Source organism: Choloepus didactylus, chromosome 4 (genome assembly GCF_015220235.1).
Source record: "Choloepus didactylus isolate mChoDid1 chromosome 4, mChoDid1.pri, whole genome shotgun sequence".
In the NCBI taxonomy this organism is placed as follows: Eukaryota; Metazoa; Chordata; class Mammalia; order Pilosa; family Megalonychidae; genus Choloepus; species Choloepus didactylus.
The window spans coordinates 20,923,995-20,944,474 of record NC_051310.1 but is presented as its reverse complement, the minus strand read 5'-3'; positions in this window follow the sequence as shown (position 1 = coordinate 20,944,474).

Below are 20,480 nucleotides of genomic sequence, written 5' to 3'. Positions count from 1 at the left end.
TCAATCTCTCTAGTGTTGGCCTGAGGGACTCACTGCCCCAGAACTTGCCCTACGTGTAGAAGGCAGCTCACTGAGCTCTCCTTCAGAAAGCTGTAGGAGAGCAGTCAAGATCGTGCTGCCTGGGGCAAGGGATTGCTCACTGTAGTGCACTTTAATGCAGTGCCCAGGACTGTGAGAAAACTGTTTCCTGAGGAAGAGGGGACATTTGAGAACAGGTAAATGGGAATTCTTTGAGCCACATGTGCATGTCCAAAACAAGACACATGTTCAGAAAGGAAAAGGGAGGTTTCTCTGCTTTGGCCTAAAGCTATTCTATAAACTCTTTATATGGATAAGCCCTGAAGGAAAGCACTCCACACAGGTCAATCTGCAAAAGACTGGAAAAAAATGTTTTAATTTTTCTTCTCCTCCTCCTCCTCCTCCAGACCTAGGACATACCAGACAGAGACTTTTAAAAAATGGTGCTCAAAGAGCTAAAGGCAAAAATGGACAAAGAACTAAAGAAAATCAGGAAAACAACAGATGAACACAAAGAAGATACCAATAGAAATAGAAATTATATAAAGGAACCAAATAGAGCAGAAGACCACAGTAACAGAAATTAAAAATTCCCTGGAGGAGTTCAACATCAGATTGGAGCTGGCAGAAGAAATAATCAGCAAACATGAAGATGAGACAATTTTTTTACAACCAACTAGTATGTGACCACACTCAGATATGGGACCCTGTTCTACAAGACTCCACACTCTCTCAGGCACTCAAACTCTCACCAAAAGTGATCTGCTTCCTGGATTCCATGGATGAGGAAGATCAGCTGGCCATGAGATGGTCCCCTCTAAATTTACTTGAAGGCTCACAGAGGTCCCTCAAACTGAGGAAGATAGCAGACAGGAAAAGAATCTATCATTAACTCAAGAAAGAGAGGACCTTAAGAGATATTTATTAGGAGAGACAGGTTTGGAAACTTCTCACTCCAGGGAGTTGAGCCCCCTGCCCAGGACAGGCAACTAGTAAAGACTCCTGAAAACAAGATGCCCCAGTTCCTACCACAACTCTCACCAAAAAGTAACTTAAAAAAAAAAAAGCAAACAGAGTGAAGCATTTGCTTCAGTGCTTTCATTCATGGAAAAGAAGAAAGGGACAAAATGCTGATGACACAAAGCCAAGACAGTCTCAGCCTTTGCATACAGCCCAAGCTCACTCAAAATCAGAGCTCTATCTGAGGACAAAGGATGTATTGAAACTCACAAGAACAAGTCAGACATTGGCCAGATCCTAAAAAAGAAAATGAGCTTACACATGGAGCTAATGCAAAGAAGGGTAGTCCCACCCAAGGAGGAACTCAAGGTCCAGGCAGAACCCAAAGTTAGATTTCCCTATGATTACAAAACTCCCCACTTCCATAAAGAATGGAAAGGAATGGGACGTCATTCTGAAGCGTTCAATTAGACTCTGAGCACCTGAGTGCTCTAATTAACTAGAGGTCACAGACAGGGTCAGAAAACACAAGAAACTGTGCAATTCCAGGATGAGCAACTGTGCTCAGGCCACCCACTTCCATGCTTCCCAGGGAAATGCTGTCCCCAGCTAGTCCTGGAGAGCCTGGACTAAGGATGTCATGTCCATCAGGCCATCTTCACACTGTCCCCGGCTCTGACTCTGGATGGGTGTTTCCTCAGGTCAGCCAGAAAGCCCATCCCCAGTCCCCCATTCCCAAGAAAATATCTCTCAAATATATTTATGAGTCATCCTATTCTAATGTACCAAATATTGTCAATATGAGGGTCTGAAAGCATCGATTATTTAAAGGTTCACTCAGATCTTCTAGCCCCTATTTCACTCTTCACTGTGTTCCCAACAGAGCATCTTGAAACCACTTATGAAGTTGGCTGCAGAGTTCAAATCAGGGACATTAACAACAGCTCGCTCTCGCTCTCTCTCTCTCTCTCTCTCTCTCTCTCTCTCTCTCATCCCTCCAATCAAGAAGGAATTTATCAACAAATTAATAAATGAATTTATTTAAAGCCCACCCCTCTTGAATTGTAGAGATAGGATATAAATTGGCCTGCCCTGACACTTCACGAATTGTTCTGATAGGTAAATGTAGGGAGAGCTCTATTCTTCACCTACAGTCCCTTCCATCCAAAGCCATTAAATACTGTAAATAAATGGCCGCTGCCTAAGGTTTGGAAAAAAGTTTTCATTTTGTTTTGCATTATTTTTGTTTGTTTGTTTTAAGGAGAGTGTCAGAACAAAGAGTTCTCCCTCCCACCTTGGATGGTGACTGAGTAATATTTATTCATAAATAACAAAAGGTGTTTAGGGTTGAGATTTTAATAGGAAAAACAGAAAATACAGTACTAACAAACCCATTTAGAATCATGATTTATTTCACTGATTTGGATTTTCTGCCCTTTTCTAGAGAGGAAAAAAATTATAAATATAGCCAAAAACGTTTATCACCTGAGATGAGCCATTTGAAAAGAAAACAGAACATACTTTTAAACCATAAATTTCCACCGTGTTCGCCCCTCGCATAAATAAGTAGCCTCAGACTTTGCAAGAAATATTAAAGTTCATTTAAATTGCAAATCTGACCTTATTAAAATGGCTTTCTCAAAGAGCCATAAGCAAATAGAGTGTGTGTTAGTAATACTGCCAAACAACAGAAATATATTCTCAACTAGCTCGGTAGTTAAAGTGGAAAAATAGAATTTTCACAGTTCTGAATGACTCAACGATGAGAGAATGAAACATGTTATGACAAAATAACTGAGATGGGGAGAATGCATCCATCTGGAGGGTTCCTTGAAAAAATCTCAGCCTAGTCACTCTTTGAAAGTCAGTAGAAGTTCTCATGAACAGCTTGGAAATGCTATTATATCACTGCTAATTTAATGTGTTTTGAATACTATTTTCTTACAACTATCACATTCCCTCTTCATGCTGGAAGCACAGTCATTAAGATTTGCTATGTTTGGGGTAAGAATGAAAATGAAACAGTTAAGAATGAGTTTGTATCTGCAAATTGCTAGGAAGAGCTAATAAATATCAGAATTAAAAGCCAAACAGATAAGCCAGGCCGGTTCCTGGGTTTATGGAAAATCCATACCTGAAGGTATATTTAAATTAGTGGACTATCAGCAAGAAAATGGTTTCCTTTTACTTAGAAAAATAATCCAAGGTGGACCGGGCCATGCAAATCAGATAGAGTTGAGGGAGACTTGACTTGGTTCTAGCTGAGTTAAGCAACTGTGGATTTATGGCTGAGTGTTTCCATGCAGATCCAGAGCAGAGTAATGAGTTAAAAAAAAAAAAAAAAAAAGAAGAAGGTGCAGGACAGACCACAAATATTTAAAACTTTCCATTGCCTTGGAATGAGATCACCACTAAAAACAGGTTAACTGCTTTAAAATCTCAATATGCTCTATTTAGATATGTTTTTTTGGTTTACTCATTGAGTCATTCAACAAATGTTTATAGAAAACAGCATATTTAAATATTGAAGCTTATTTTGACCATTTTTTTGATAAAAATGTTTATAAAATAAGGTGAAACTTTTCATGCCTTCTAAAACAGATTTTACCGAATTAGTCATAAACTTTGTGAGGGCAAGAATCATGTTTATTTCATTCCTACAATATCCTGAGCTCTGTACTGAAATTGATTGCTTTTTCTTGAGCTTTTAAGAGGTGATAAGAAAGGTGTGTTTGTGTGTGTGTGTGTGTGTGTGTGTGTGTGTGTGTGTTTAAAAAGGATTTTCATTTTTCCAGACAGTCTTCGAGATTTTAATGATTCTGAATCCCTTCCACAGAGAACAGCTTGTATGAGGCAAGCTGTGACCCAGTCTAAAGGCATTTCTCTACAAGTCTTTGGTAAACAGACTTACATCCTGAACCAACTTCCTACATTGTCCCAGAATAAAGAGAGTCCTAGTATGTGAGGCCAGAAAGTCAGGGTCAAGTTCAAACTTTGCAGTAGTCTAGCCTGAGTGGACTTCAATATGTGTCTTAATCTCTCTGACCCTCAACTTCCTTATCTAAAGTAAAATAACTCCTATTTCTTGTGGTTGTTCGGAAGACTGCATGAGATGATGCAGCAGAAAGCTCCCTGTATACTCCAGACTACAGATGCTGCTACTGCATCTACCACCTCTACCACAATTAACTCCACTAACTACAACTCTGCAACTATTAGAATAAAAGCCATAAGGAACCTTGATAAAATCCTCTAAATTAGAGAACACAAAACCCTTAACTTGAGCTTATTCACATGAGCAGCCAACCACCAAAGAGTCAGTGCAGTTATAACCTGGACAGTCTGATGCAGCCCATCAGGACAGAGCTCTCTGAAGAGCACCCAACTGTGTGTACTGGACAGCTGACAGTCACCTCTAATGAGGCTCAGGTTGCAATCTGGCCATCTCACAGGGTAAATGCTAAGGGGATAGTTGGACATTAACATATCCACAGATAAATGAACATTTTGAAATTTCTGAGGATTTTTGGGACACCTGCCTCTATGTGTGTGGAGGTAAGCATCCTTTGTTTTATCCTACTCAGTTCAATACACCAAACATTAATTGATAGGGAATTAGACTTTATTCTACCCGCAACGGGGAACCACTGAAGAGTTAATACGCATACAAATGTACCCTGCTTGATATGCACTCAATTATTCTTTGTTTCTGTACAATAAAAGGTATGAATACAACAGGCTACTAAATCAGAAATAGCAAATAGAAAGAAAAAGATGAAAACCAGCAGGCTAATAGAGTTACTGAACTTAAGCATTTCATTTTGTTCTATATAGGCAATTCAAAGCAAGGAATGCATTTTTGTCCTTGTCATTGTTTCTCTGTGTTATACCAGTAGAGAAATGAAGTTTCAAATGACTCATGACTAAAATGCCCCCAGATTCCTCATTCAGAAGGGACCATTTTCTATGTGTGAAATGCAATCAGAAAAATATCCATCAATGCTAAATTCTTGAGCATGGCTATTGCTAACCAACAAATCACAAATTCTGGTCAATCTGTTGATCCCAAAGCCGGACCTGAGAGATTGCCATGCTCTTCCCTTTTTCTACTTTGTCCCCACCATCTCACCCAGTCCTAGGTCTCACAGGCAATTACCACTGTGAATAAGTTATGGGTATGAGCAAACCTTACATTTCTCCTCCATGTGTGTGTGTGTGTGTGTGTGTGTGTGTATGACACTCGGGTGCTATTTCCATATCAAATTATAGCCCTAACCCCAACTTAACAATGTCTTTTATTATCACCCACAACCAATTCAGTGAGGCCAAGACTCAGGGAAATTAAAGGAGATTGATTCACTGTCTGTACATAATTCCAAGGGATCTTGGCATTAGTATTAAAGAAAAGGGAAATTACCTCCGCTGTAAGTCACCCAAGAGGCCACAGAAAGAGGACTCTGATTCAGGCCGGGAGAGAAGGATTTGGGAAGAAGCCAAGCCCTCCTTGGGTCTCAGTTACTCCGGTAAAACAGCCTGCTGCCCCACTCAGTCTATGCAAGTCCCCTTCCTCCTACTAACTCAGGCTCAGGAAATAAAATCAAGAGACTGGAACTTAGCAACAACAAGAGGAAACCTTGATTTAAGCTTCAATTTTCCATGTAACACAGCTTGAAAATAGTAAGCTATATGACTCCTTCAGGGGATAATAAAGAACAGGATGCATTTCTCTGAAGGCTTGGAAAAAAGCTCCCCCAGCACAGCACATGATTTTATTTTCTAGAATGAAGAAAGCACCCTTCCAGTCCACTCTATTTTTCTACAATGTATGCAACTTCCTAAAAATGCTCACTAAGCACTAGCGATAGAATAAAGCTGTGGTCGAGTCTGTAAGTCAATTGCATCAGCAGATATTTATCACTGATGGCATGCATTATCAGGCACCAGGCAAAGGGGAATCTACAGAAGATCCTCAAGTATCCTCTCCCTTGAGAAATTAAGTCTGGGTGGAAGAAGGAGAAACTACACACATAAAAGCAGAGACCAAAAGAGATGAGCACAGAATCGAGTACTGGGGCATGGCACAAGGTCTATCTGTAGTGAAAATAAAAGTGATCAGGAAAGAAAGAAGGCTACAGAAGGGCATAGTAGAACAGGAAAGTCTGGGCAGGATTAGAAAAATAGGTAATGTTCTACTGGGAGGATTCCAGGCAATATTTGGGGCTTACAAACCCTGCGTTACAGAGTTGTAATCTATCCACAGTCACAGAGAGCTAGACTCCAGACTTCTAACCCCAGACACCTGTTATTTACCTTTCCAAGAGCCTGCCCAGGATCTGCCTCTGGCCCACAAAATCCCACCTGTACATAAATCTCAGGATGAGAAGAAATGGGCATACTCCAGCTAATAGGGAATGTGTAGAGTGGTAAAAATTATCCAGGGCATAATTTTGCAGAATGACCCTCAAACACATGTCTTCTTTGACCTAGTGAACAACCTCAACAACCAAGAACAGGAAATCAGCTAAGAAAATTATTCTACATTGGTATGATATATTATTCAGCAATTAAAACTGAAATAGGTAAATATGCATTGGCATGAAAAGACGCTCATAACATACTAAGCACATTAAAAAATGTATGTATAATGCAGTTCCAATCTTGTAAAAAAAAAAAAAAAAAGTGTGTGTAACTCACTCACCCACCAAACTATTTTGTGTGCTTATGTGCGTGTGTTTATAACCATGGATTTGTTAAATACAAAGGTGTTTAGCTCTGGATGGTGGGATTAGGGGTGCATTTTCTTTTCTTTTTAATTGTCTGCATTTTCTAATTTCTATGCACCACACTTGCATTGCTTTGGATATAACAGGAAAGGTTATGCTTTATTTTTTTAAAATGTTAAAAATATTCTTTCAGGGGAAGCTAATAGATGAGACAAGTCTGACAGCCACCAGCCTACAATATGGTATGTGGGAGCCCACAGGTTGATGTACGTCTGTGATTCAGCTTCTAGGCAAAAGTGCAGGAGAGAAAACAAAATCCATTTTGATTGTCAACAGGTTGGTGGGCCATTTTATCTATCAAAGATGGCCTGGAAGATAAAGTTCATAGCTGTGTGAGCTCAATAGCCTTGACTAGGTTCAAGTTATTTCTTGGGAATCAGTGACAGATGAGACTGGGAGACTCACAGCAGGTCACGCATGTAAGCAGCAAGGCGAGGCTTGGGTTTGTCTGACTGTAAGCGTAAATTGGACCGTTTCTTTTCTGTGTGAATAACTAGGGCCTGGAAACTCAGAGAAGATAATGAGGAGGCTCTCTGGGGCCCAGCCTGAGTCTTCTTGGCAGGATGAAACTTGCACCCTCGGGGGAGTGACACTGTTACTACACAATTTAATAAGGGCTTTTAGGTGACTGGCAGGGAGTACATTGAAACCACATTACCCACTGAATAGGGAAAAATAAATAAATAAAGCAGAGTTTGTTAACTGGTGGAGAAAATTATTATAGAGTAAATAAAAATGACTTAGGGGGAATGGAGATGAGGATATACTAAGGAGGAAAGAAAGAAATTTCAGCCTAAGAGGTTATTTAGAATGAGGCAGGGGCAAGGGGAGGGCAGACTGCTGACAACAAAATAGAAGAGGCTGGCTCTAAACACAATGTGAAAGCTCATTCACGGTTTTCTTTTTTTTTTTTTTAATATTCATTTTATTGGGATATATTCACATACCACGCAGTCATACAAAACAAATCGTACATTTGATTGTTCACAGTACCATTACACAGTTGTGCATTCATCACCAAAATCAATCCCTGACACCTTCATTACCACACACACAGAAATAATATGAATAATAATTAAAGGGAAAAAGAGCAATTAAAGTAAAAAAGAACACTGGGTGCCTTTGTCTGTCTGTTTCCTTCCCCCATTTTTCTACTCATCCATCCATAAATTAGACAAAGGGGAGTGTGGTCCATATGGCTTTCCCAATCCCATTGTCATCCCTCATAAGCTACATTTTTATACAACCGTCTTCAAGATTCATGGGTTCCGGGTTGTAGTTTGATAGTTTCAGGTATCTACCGCCAGCTACCCCAATTCATTAGAACCTAAAAAGGGTTGTCTATATTGTGTGTAAGAGTGCCCACCCAAGTGACCTCTCGGCTCCTTTTGGAATCTCTCTGCCACTGAAGCTTATTTCATTTCCTTTCATTTCCCCCTTTTGGTCAAGAAGATGTTCTCCGTCCCACGATGCCGGGTCTACATTCCTCCCCGGGAGTCATATTCCACGTTGCCAGGGAGATTCACTCCCCTGGGTGTCTGATCCCACGTAGCGGGGAGGGCAGTGACTTTACCTGCCAAGTTGGCTTAGCTAGAGAGAGAGGGCCACATTTGAACAACAAGGAGGCATTTGGGAGGAGGCTCTTAGGCACAATTATAGGGAGGCCTTGCGTCTCCTTTGCAGCAACAGTCTTCCCAAGGGCAAGTCCTGTGGTAGAGGGCTCAGCCCATCAAACCACCAGTCCCCTATGTCTGTGAGCACATTAGCAACCATTGAGGTGGGGCAGGCCATTATCATTCATGGTTTCCTTAATATGACAATGGGCAAGATGGGAAATAAAATGGAGCCTGCCTATGCACACTTTGGTGGGAAATATGGAAATAGAGTACTGGCATGGCCCAGAAGTGGCACATGAAGGGACAGGCACCTTTATGAGAAAGAATATACTTGAGGGCTAGGAAAGGGCAAAGCAGACCACTCAGGAACTAAATCACTCCTTTGAGCAGTTTCATACATTCTGTGATGGCTAATTACATACATCAACTTGGCTAGATTATGGTGTCCAGTTGTTTGTTCAAACCCTGACCTGCATGTTGCTATGAAGGTATTTTGTGGATGGGATTGGTATATATAATTGGTTGAGTTTAAGTAAGGGGGATTACTCTTGATAATGTGGGTGGGCCTAATCGAATAGTTGGAGGCCTTAAGAGCAAAGAGAGGGTTCCAGAGAGACAAAGAAATTCTGTCATAAGACTACTACAACTTCTACTTCCCTCTGAGTGTCCACCTGCTACCCTTCCCTATGGATTTTGGACACAAGACTTCAAATGTCACTCTTAGCAGAATTTCTAATTTCTAGCCTCCTGCCCGCCTATAGAATTTGGACTTGTTAGTCCCAAATTGTGTGAACAAATTCCTTAAAATAAACGATATAAATATACATATACATTTACCCTGTTGATTCTGTTTCTCTAGAAAATCCTGACTGATACACATGCCTACCTTCAAAGGAAATGGAGAATGTAACCCACAACCTGCAGGAGAAATAAAGCCCCACAGAGGCCAAATATCTGTCAATGCCTTGTGGAAGTTGAGACCTTACCTTTTTTTTTTTTTTTTACATCTACTCCCATATATCTCTACTCCTATTCTGGAAGAGAGTCTCTGGAGATAAACTGCATCCTCAAACATTACATTGAAGACCCTGGTTCTACTCTGCCAAGTATTTATTGCTTTGGACATAAGGGTTTTCAAACAAGTCATCTAGGTGTCCAGGGGACATACTTCCAGCCTAAGCATTTTATGTAATATTTTGTTGATGAAAGTAATGATCAATCTACATTCATTGCAATATTTATCTCCTTCATTTTGACAGAAGGATGGAAAAAGATATTCCATGCAAATAGTAACCAAAAAAGAGCTGGGGTAGATATACTAATATTGGACAAAATAGACTTTAAGTCAAAAGCTGTTATAAGACACAAAGAAAGACACTATATTTTAATAAATGGGGCAATCCACCAAGAAGAAACATAACCATGAATATTTATGCACATAGTCCCAGTTCCCCCAAAATACATGAGGCAAACACTGGCAAAACTGAAGGATGAAATAGACACCTCTAAATTAATAGTTGGGGACCTCAATACACCACTCTCATCAATAGATAGAATATCTAGACAGAATATCAATAAGGAAACAGAGAACTTGAATAACATGATAAATGAACTAGACCTAACAGACTTAAAGAGAACATTGCACCCTAATACAGGAAATCTGCAAATATGTGGTGGCAAATGAAAATGAGAACACAACATATCAAAACTTACGGGAGGCAGTGAAGGCAGCATTGAGAGGGAAATTTATAGTGTCAAATGCCTACATTAAAAAAAAATCAGAAAGAGCTAAAATCAAAGACCTAACTTCATTCCTGGAAGAACTAGAAAAAGAACAATGAACTCACCTAAAAGCGAGCAGAAGGAAAGAAATAACAAAGATTAGGGCAGATATAAATTAAACAGAATAAAAAAGAATCAGCAAAACCAAAAGTTGGTCCTTTGAAAAGATCAATAAAATTGACAAACCCTTAGATTGGCTGACAAAGAGAAAAAGAGAGAAGATGCAAATAAGTAAAACCAGAAATGAGAAGGGGGACTTAATACTGACTCCTCAGAAATAAAAAGGATCATAAGAAGATACTATGAACAACCGTATGCCAACAAATTAGACAACCTAGATGAAATGGACAAATTTCGAGAAATACATGAACAACATACACTGACTCTAGAAGAAATAGAAGAGCTCTACAGACCAATTACAAGTAAAGAGAGTTAATCAGTCATCAAAAACCTCCCAGGACCAGATTGTTTCAGGGGTGAATTCTATGAATCAATCCAAGAAGAAATAATACCAATCCTGCTCAAACTCATCCCAAAAACTGAAAAGAAGGGAACACTCCCTAACTCATCCTAAGACGCCAACATCACCCTAATAATAAAGCCAGATAAAGATACTACAAGAAAAGAAAATTACAGACCAATCTCTCTTATGAATATCAGATCTTCAGCAAAATACTTGCAATCAAATAAGACAGCACATTAAAAGAATTATACACCATGATCAAGTGGATTTTACCCCAGGTATGCAAGGGTGATTCAACTAAGAAAATCAATTAATGGAATATACCGCATTAACAAAACAAAGGGACAAAACACATGATCATCTTGATTGATGCAGAAAAGGCATTAGACAAATCTGCACCTTTTATTGATAAAAACACTTAGAAAAATAGGAATAGAAGGAAATATCCTCAACATGATAAAGAGCATATATGAAAAACCCAAAGCTAACACCATATTCAATGGTGAAAGACTGAAAGCTTTCCCTCTAATATTGGAACAAGAAAAGGATGTCCACTGTCACTACTGTTATTCGACATTGTGATATAAGTTCTAGCCAGAGAAGTTAAGCAAGGAAAAGAAATAAAAAGCATATAATTTGGAAAGGAAGAAGTAAAACTTTCACTATTTGCACATGGCATGTTTCTATATATAGAAACTCCCCCAAAAAATCTACAACAAACCTACCAAAGCTAATAAATGAATTCAGCAAAGTGGCAGGGTACAGGATTAACATGCAAAAATCAGTAGTTTTTCTATACACCAGTGATGAGCAATCTGAGGAGGAAATCCATAAAAAAAATCCATTTACAATAGCAACTAAAAGAATCAAATATCTATGAAGAAATTTAACCAAGAATATAAAGGACTTGTACACAGAAAACTCCAAAACATTGCTTAGATAAATCAAAGACTAAGTAGATGGAAGAACATTCTATTTTCATGGATTGGAAGATTAAATATCATTAAGATGTCAATTCCACCCAAAATGATGTACAAATTCAACACAATCCCAATCAAAATTCCAACAGCCTACTTTACAGAAATGGAAAAGGCAATTATCAAATTTATTTGGAATGGTAAGCAGCCCTGAAAAGCCAAAAACATCTTTAAAAAAAAGAAGAACAAAGTTGAAGAACTCACACTTCCTGATTTTAAAGCTTATTACAAAGCTACAGTGTCAAAATGGCATATTGTGTGTCAAACATAGATATATTGGCTAGTGGAATCACATTGAAAGTTCAGAAAGAAACCCTCATACCTTTGGGCAATTGATCTGTGACAAGGCTGTCAGGTCACTCAAGTGGGAAAGAATAATCTCTTCAACAAATGGTGCTGAGAACTAGATATCCATATGCAAAAGAATGAAAGAGGACGACTATCTCACACCATATGCAAAAATTAACTCAAAATGCATCAAAGACCTAAATATAAGAACCAGGACTCTAAAAGTCATAGAAGAATATATAGAGAATCATCTTCAGAATCTTGTGTTAGGTAATGGTTTCTTAGATTCTACACACAAAGTACAATCACATAAATTACACAAAATAGATACATGGGACCTCCTCAAAATTAACAACTTTTGCACCTCAAAGGACTTTGTCATAAAAGTGAAAAGACAATGAGAGAAAATATTTGGAAATGAATATTCAATAATGGTTTAATATCCAGAATATACAAAGAAATCTCACAATTTCTCTAGGGAAACAGAATCAACAAGAGATACCTACAAGTATAAGATTTGATAAAAGTATCTCATGTAACTGTGGGTATGCACAAGTCCAAATTCCATAGGACAGGCAGCGAACTGACAACTCCAATGAAGATGTTCAATGAACTCCTCAGGCAACAAACTGGCAACTTTGATGAACGTGTTTAATGAACTCCTCAGGAAATGAACTGGCAGCTTCAGTGAACTCCTCAGGAAATGCTTCACTGGTTAGCCAAAGAAGTGAAAGTCCTCTATCTGTCTCACCTAAAAGTCTTCAACTGATTGGACTAAATCCAGCTGATTAAATTCTCTCATTGTGGAAGACACGCCATTGTGATGATGTAATCAGTCACAGCTGCAGCCAATTGACTGATGATTTAATAAACCAGCCTTCTGGTTTATTAACCAGCCACAAATGTCTTTGCAGTAAGGGTTAGGCCAGTGTTTGCTTAACCAGACACCTGGGTACCATCACCTGGCCAAGTTGCCACATGAACCTAACCATCACACTACTCAACAATAAAAGACAAACAACCCAATTTAAAAATGGGCAGAAAACTGGAAAAGACATTTCTCCAAAGAGGATATACAAATAGCTAAAAAGTTCATGAAAAGATACTCAACATCACTAGCTATTAGGGAAATGCAAATCAAAACCACAATAAGATATCATTTCACACTCACTAGAATGAATGACTACTAATAAAAAAATTACAAGTAGTGGAGAGGTTGTGAAGAAAGGAACATTCATTAATTGTTGGTGAGAATGTAAAATGGTACACTGTGGAAGACAGTTTGGCAGTTCCTCAGGAAGCTATGTATAGAATTACCATATGACCTGGCAATCTCACTACTAGGTATATACCCAGAGGAATTGAAAGCAGGGACTTGAATAAATATTTGCACACTGATGTTCATAGTGGCATTATTCACTATTGCAAAAAGATGGAAGCAACCCAAGTGTCCATCAATTGAAGAACGCATAAACAAAATGTGGTATATATATACATCATACAATGGAATATTATTCATCCATAAAAAGGAATGAAGTCCTGATGCATGCAACAACAGGATGAATCTTGAATGAAATAAGCCAGATAGAAAAGGTTAACTATTGTATGAACTAATTATAATAAGCAAACTCAAAGAGTTAGAATCTAGAATATAGATTACCAGGGGATGGACTGGGGGTAGAGAATGGAGAGTTGATGCTTGTTTTTTACAGAACTTCTATTTAAGTTGATTGTAAAGTTTTGGAAATGGGTGGTGGTTATGTTAGCACATTATTGTGAGTGAAATTAACAGCACTGAATTTTGTATATGAATGTCATTAAAAGAGGAAATTGTAGATCATATATATATACTAGATAAAAATTAAAAGATAAAAAAAAAACCCAGTCTGAATGAGATGGGTCACATCTTAACTGAAATAGCTTCATCTAAAGGTCCTACTTACAATGAATTTACACCCACTGATATTAAATGTTTTTCTGGGGTACAGACAGTTTCAAACTAGTACACTGATTCAGTTGGGTCACACTTTAACTTCAGTAACCTCATCAAAATGTTATATTTACAACAGTTCACACCCACAGGAATGCATTAAGTGTAAGAACATGTTTTTTGGGGGTATATGGATCCAAACCACCACAACACAAAAATGCAATTAGACGAACAAGAGATTTATAGAGAGAATGCCAGTGAGGGAAAAAAGATAGGAAGCAGGCATAGGCTGTGCAAGCTGTAAGACTACAGTGTGGGTCTAACCCTTCTGAAGGAGAGAGGGAAGGAAGGAAGTTTGGATGTACGTGGCTTCTACTGCCATGCAGTCTAAGGAAGTTTCCATCAGTCCATTGGAGTGTCCATGAGCCAAAATTGCCCATCAGAGGTGTCCTGAATCCTATAGAGATGGGAATGAATTAGTGTCCCTGCTGTGCTCTATCATTGGCTGAGAACAACCCATGGAAAACCTAAAGAAATGACTTCTGAGGGAGTCAACAGAGCTTGTGGATCCACTGTGGACCAGACTTTATCCAAGACTTCATTAATACCTGTCGTTCTCAGGGACTCACTCTGAGAGATGATGCTTCTGGTCTCCGGGTACCAATGCCAACTCAGACCCTGTGTCTAATTGTCCTTTAAGGTCTGGTTATTTCACTTTTTCCAGTATACAGTCATCCAAGTTAATGGCCAAGGTCCCTTTGGGGAGGGGCTAGAGGAATCATTGTGATATATACTTACTATAATCAAAGGGTTCTGGAGCTAAAAATTAGCTCAGAACTGGGAACTGAGCAAGGGATCATAACTTTTAATTGAGTGAACACCCTCAGCCTCCTGCTCCTCTTTTCTTGCCTTTTTCTTGTTTTTGCAGATGTTAAGCAGCACCTTATTGGCTCCTCATCTATTTTGCCCTAAGGACACCATACTCTATTCACCATCCGCATAGCTCCCTGAAGGTCAAGCCCCTTTGGCTGCCCCTCTGACCTTACCAGTCATCATGGAAATTATAGCCTCGTGACTTTCTTTGGTTAAGCTCTGCACCTTGATCTCAAATTAGTTCAGAACTCCATCATCCCCAGAGATTAACAAGCCCATATCTGTATTCTCTGTCTTACCATCATCCAAGGTCTGCAAAGGAGCCACCACTAAGCTTCTTAGTGATGCTGGTGCCCCTCTCTCCAGTGCATTTCTAATGACCTCAGTGAATGGTTGACCTCTGTTCCTGCCCCCAAAACATAATCCTCTGGTGAGTTGTCTGGTCTCATATAATAATACACATTTCAGAAAGTCCACTTCCCTTGGCCTCTCTATTCCTTACCCTACTGACTATAAGGGCAGCTCAGACATTTCACTTTGCTCAGCATTGGTCTTCATTTTCTCCAGGATTCTATGAGCCACCCTAGCATCAAGTTTGCTCCATCCTTCAAGCTTCTCCCAGAGTGTTAAGTCCGTGTCCCAATACAGTGCTCCCAAGTCAACGAATTCTTGCTCATCCAATCTTATAATCCACCCCCCCTTCATCACACACCCTTAAACCAAGTCCCTGGGATATTTATTTAGCTCCTGATGGTACATTCTAACAATTCTTAAAGCTCCTTTTCTGTATAATCTCTTTTCTCCCATATTAGACCCAGATTTCCAAGTCAGGTTATGCTGGACCTTAACATTAATTAGTCTGGGTGTGGGAACAACTCTCCATGGACAGCATTTGCTACCTTTTGAAGGAAGGACCTCATCAGTGTTTTCCAGCATGCAGAAGATAAGGCCACCTTTGAAAACTCTGAAGATACAGGAGGATCTGCAGAGCCAACATCCTCAAGGGCATTCATCAAGATGTCCCTGTTCCTGCTCCACATTTTAGGGTCCTGGTTTTCCTATTGAGGACCCTGATCTTAGCAAACAAGACCTGTCTTGGCTGAGCATTTAAACATCCCTGGAGCTCTACAATAGTAACTATCAGATCTTCTCTCTGCGGCTCAGCTATGTCCATTCCTCTGATGCAGGAGATGAAAGCTACCAAAGATACCCTCTTTGTAAGCTACCAGAGAGATCCTTGGGTTCTAAAACTTAGTCTTTACTACCAGTTAAAGTCATTCAGTTTCTTATTATTTCTCTGCAGAGCACCCTGCAACTTGAAAGCTAACGTCTCTATCTTTGAAGGCATTTTTTCTTTTATATCTTTCAAAAGCCTGAACCATTGCATCTGCAAAGGAGTTCCTCTCTACTAGGTGGTCTTCCCAGGTCAATTTCAGGTGAACTTGGGTCACCTTGGAAGAATCTTCAGCAACTGAGCCACTACCCTGTGCCAGGGACCATCCATGCTCCACTCAGGCCAGTATCCTGTTTGCCTACCAGGCAGTGAATCAGCCAGTCCCAGAACCCCATCTTACTGCCTGTTTTCTAGACCACTCCTGGTACCACTTGTGTGAGTTCAGGTTTTCCAAGAAGCAGATGCCAAGACAGGATTTGACATGCAAGAGATTTATAGGGGGAAATGCCTGTGAGGAAGATGAGGAGAGAGCCAGAGAAGGTGGGGGAAACCAACAAACCACAGTGAAGATCTGGCCTCTGTGAAGAAGATAAGGAAAGAACAGGGTTTGAGAAGGAAGTCTCAGACTGCAACAGAGTTCTAAGAAGTTTCAACCAGGCCAACAGGGAGTTCTCAAGCCAAGGTAGCTCATCATTAGCCTTCTCATCACACTCAAACCTTGGCTGGTGCAGCCCATGCAAAGTGAGGCTTTGTGTGAAAGTGGTGGTGAATTCAGAAGGAAGGCCATTAGTCAATGATTTTCTCTGCAGCAGGAGTTATGGGTAGCACATTTGCATGGCTGCCACACCTACCTGTCTCAAAGATTTACTAGAAAACATAAAAAAGTTCCAGGATCTAGCAGGAAATCAGGGTATAACCAGAACTGGACAATGGACAAAGAAATTACCAGCCATTGGTAGAGGAAATGCTGAAAACATCTATCCCCTTATGGTAGGCAGAATTCTAAGATGACCCTCACGACCCTCACCCTTGTATAATCTCCTCCCTTGAGTGTGGGCAGAACCTGTGAATACAATAGGGACTTCTGAAGATGTAATTAAGGTTACTAATCAGCTGACTTTGGGTTAATCAAAAGGGACATTATCTGGGCGAGGAGAGTTTTTTTCAGCTGGTCACAGCAGAGGTCAGAATAAATCAAAGTGAGAAGGGGATTCAGTGTGAGGGATTCCACTGCTGGCTGTGATAATATGAGAGGGCTGATGAGAGGGTCCACAGCAAGGAACTGCAGGTGGCCTCTAAGAGCCAGGAAATGGTGACCTCAGACCTACAACATCAAGGAACTGGATCCTACCAACAACCTGAGTGAGTTAAGAGGCAGATTGTCCCCAGAGTCTTGGACAAGAATGCAGCTGGCTGAGAGACACTTTGGGGGCAGACTCGGGGTAGAGAACGCAGTTGACACATGTTGAGTTTAGTTTCAAGCAGCTAAATTTGTGGTAATTTGTTATGCAGCAATGAAAACTAATACACTCTTTCCCTTCTCCTCCCCAAAATGCACGTAAATTATTTATATATTTTTATATATGTATGTATCATGCTTGTTACAATGTTCTCATAAGCTTGTGTGTCCTTAAAGAAGCTGCTCAACTCTACTGAAACCCAGTTTCCTTGTGTCTAAAAAGGGAAGGTGAGTGAAGACATTTTCCTTTGATAGATAATCTCTATGTTCCTTAGATCTAGATATGTTCACTAGACTTGCATAACTTGGCCCATCCCATTTCATTATTTTATTATCTGTTATTCCCCTTATTAATGTTTATTCATCACAATTTTAATAATAAATATTTAAGGTTTCTTAAGCTTGTATCATTTCATTTCATTGACTGCAATCCTATAATGTAAATGTTATCATTTGCACATTTACAGATTAGTTTAAATTGTTTATGAGTATTTTTTAAGCACCTAATAAATGCTGAACACTGTTCTAGAACTTGGGGATACAGTAGTAAACAGAAGTTTTAAAAATCCTTGCTGCTTTCATGAAGCTCATTCTGATGGGAAAGCTAGACAATACCTGAGTAAACTGGTAAATAAATGCAATAGTTTCAGATTTGATAAATTCTGTGAAGGAAATAAAGCTAGGTAATAGGAGAGTGAGAGACTGGGGCAAAGGGAGGTCAATTAAGGCTGATAACCAGTTTAATGAAAAAGATCCCATAAGGTGAAGTTCTGAAGGTAGAGCATTCCAAACAGAAGCTATCACAAAGACAAAGTACAAAGCTTGGGGTATTCACAAAAATAAGGCCAATGTAGAAACTGAGGCTCAGAGGAGCCAAGTAAGTAGTCCAAGGCCACCCAGCCATTTGTGTGTAGCACCAGGATTTGAAGCGGATTTAGTTTCTGATAGTGGGATCTAACCCGCAATGCTCTTTGTTAGGGAAATCACAGATACCTGTTAAGCCACCATCTTCTAGACATCACCTTCTAGACATCACCTTCCCCTACCTTCTTCTCTCAGGAAGCCACAAACACAGGCTAAATGGCCATCCTCAGCCTTTCTCTACCCTCACCTCCTTTTCTATGGTGGGCCAATCCACAGGCAGGGGAGAGATGTTATGTCTAATGAAAAGGTCCTGCTAGACCTCAAACCTGGAAACCAGGAACAAGCAGCCCCAGATGCTTATCAGAATAGGAATTCTCAGTGGCAGGGCCCCTCAGCTCCCCCCAGGTACATAAAATCCACACTCAAACAGAATAAATTGTCCTGTCTTCTCCAGCATGAAGGGGGGCATGCCATCTACTGACCCCGACCCAGAGCAGTTTTCAGCCACCCTGGGAGCAGCCATGATGGGACTGCTCTTTTGGACTCTTGATACTACACAAGCGACAAAGAGATTCACTTTTTCTGGACTCTTTTTTTCTGTCCAATAAAGGGATCATTTGCTGAAAATTTCTGTTGTGCCCTGAATCTGTGTTCCCATGGTCACACCATTGAAGTAGCATAAATAACCCTAAATATAAAAACTCTTTACAGGTCTTCAGCAACTCTTGCTTACCAATGAGCTCTACAGCGGGGAGCTAAGAAAGAAGTTCTATTTTTTTAATAGTTAAAAAAACTGAAAGAATATTTCATGATGCAAAAATTATATGAAATTAAAATTCCATTGTCCACAAATAAAGTTTTATTGGTACACCAGCCAGTAAATTACAAATTGTCTGTGGCTGTTTTGCTTTCAACAACAAATATCACGTGTTGTGACGGAGACCACAAGGTCCATAAGGCCTAATAGTTTTACGATCTGGCCCCTTACAGAAAAAGTTTGCTGACCCCAGCTCTGCAGTGTCTTAACACGGCCACTTAAATGAGCAGGAAACAAGTGTCCCAATGAAGCTCCGTGTTCCCACTTTGAAACCTGATATCTGAGGAACATCTAGAAGCAAAGTTTCCACTGAAGAGTTCACTGGCAGGCAAGAGTAGCTGAAGGCCTGTAAAGAGTGGTTAAGCTCCCCTGTTTTATGTTAAGGGTTAGTTCGGCTACTTAATTGTTCTACCATATCTTCAGCCCTAAAGAGGTGGTTAGGAGAGAGAAGAGAAGGAGGAGCAAAAACTAGACAGGACAATACACAGTATAAGGGGAGAGATGGTCACACCTCAGAAATGGGGAGAAATGAAGCAAACTACTTAAGATCTTGAAGACGAGAGCTAGGACATGCAGTGTTTAAAATGGTATGGTGGTTTGGAGCTATATACCCCCAAAAAACATGTTCTTAATTTTAATCCATTTCTGTGGGTGTGAAACCATTATAAGTAGAATTTTCTAATGAGGTTACTTCAGTTAAGTTGTGGCCCAGCTCAGACAGAACAGCTCTTTATCTTATTACTGGAGTCCTTTATAAGCAGAATGAAATTCAGATGGAGAGAAAGCCACAGAGGAAGCAGCCAGAAGCTGAACATCAATGGAACCTGGAAGAGAAGAGAGAAGCCAGGAGAGGCCACCGTGCACATTGCCATGTGGTAGAGGAGCCCAGGACCAAGGATCACCAGCAGCCAACACCAGAACACTAATCCTCAGGAAGAAAGCATCATCTTCATGATGCCTTGATTTAGACTTCTCCTAGCCTCAAAACTATGAGCCATTAAATTTCCATTGTTTAAGACAGCCCATTACATGGTATTTGCTTAGCAGCTGTGGAAACCAAAACAGATTCCTTAGAGACCCTCTGTATTAATTTCCTAGAGTTGCTATAAAAATTTCCACAAACTGAGTGGCTTAAAACAACCAAAATCTATTCTCTTACAGTTCTGGAGGCTAGATATACAAAAACAAGGTGTCTCTAGGAAAGAATCCTCCCTTCCTTCTTCCTGGCTTCTGCTGGTTGCCAGCAATCCTTGGCAATTCTTGGCTTATAGCCACATCCACTTGAACTTCTGCCTCTGTCTGCACATGGCCCTGTGCCCTCTGGGTGTGAAAATCTGTTTCTCTTTATGGTCCTCTTATCAGGACACCAGTCAATGGATTTAGAACCCGCCTTAATGTAAATGACCTCATCTTAACGAATTATCTCTGCAAAGTCCCTATTACTAAATAAGGTCACATTCTGAGGTTCAGGGTGGA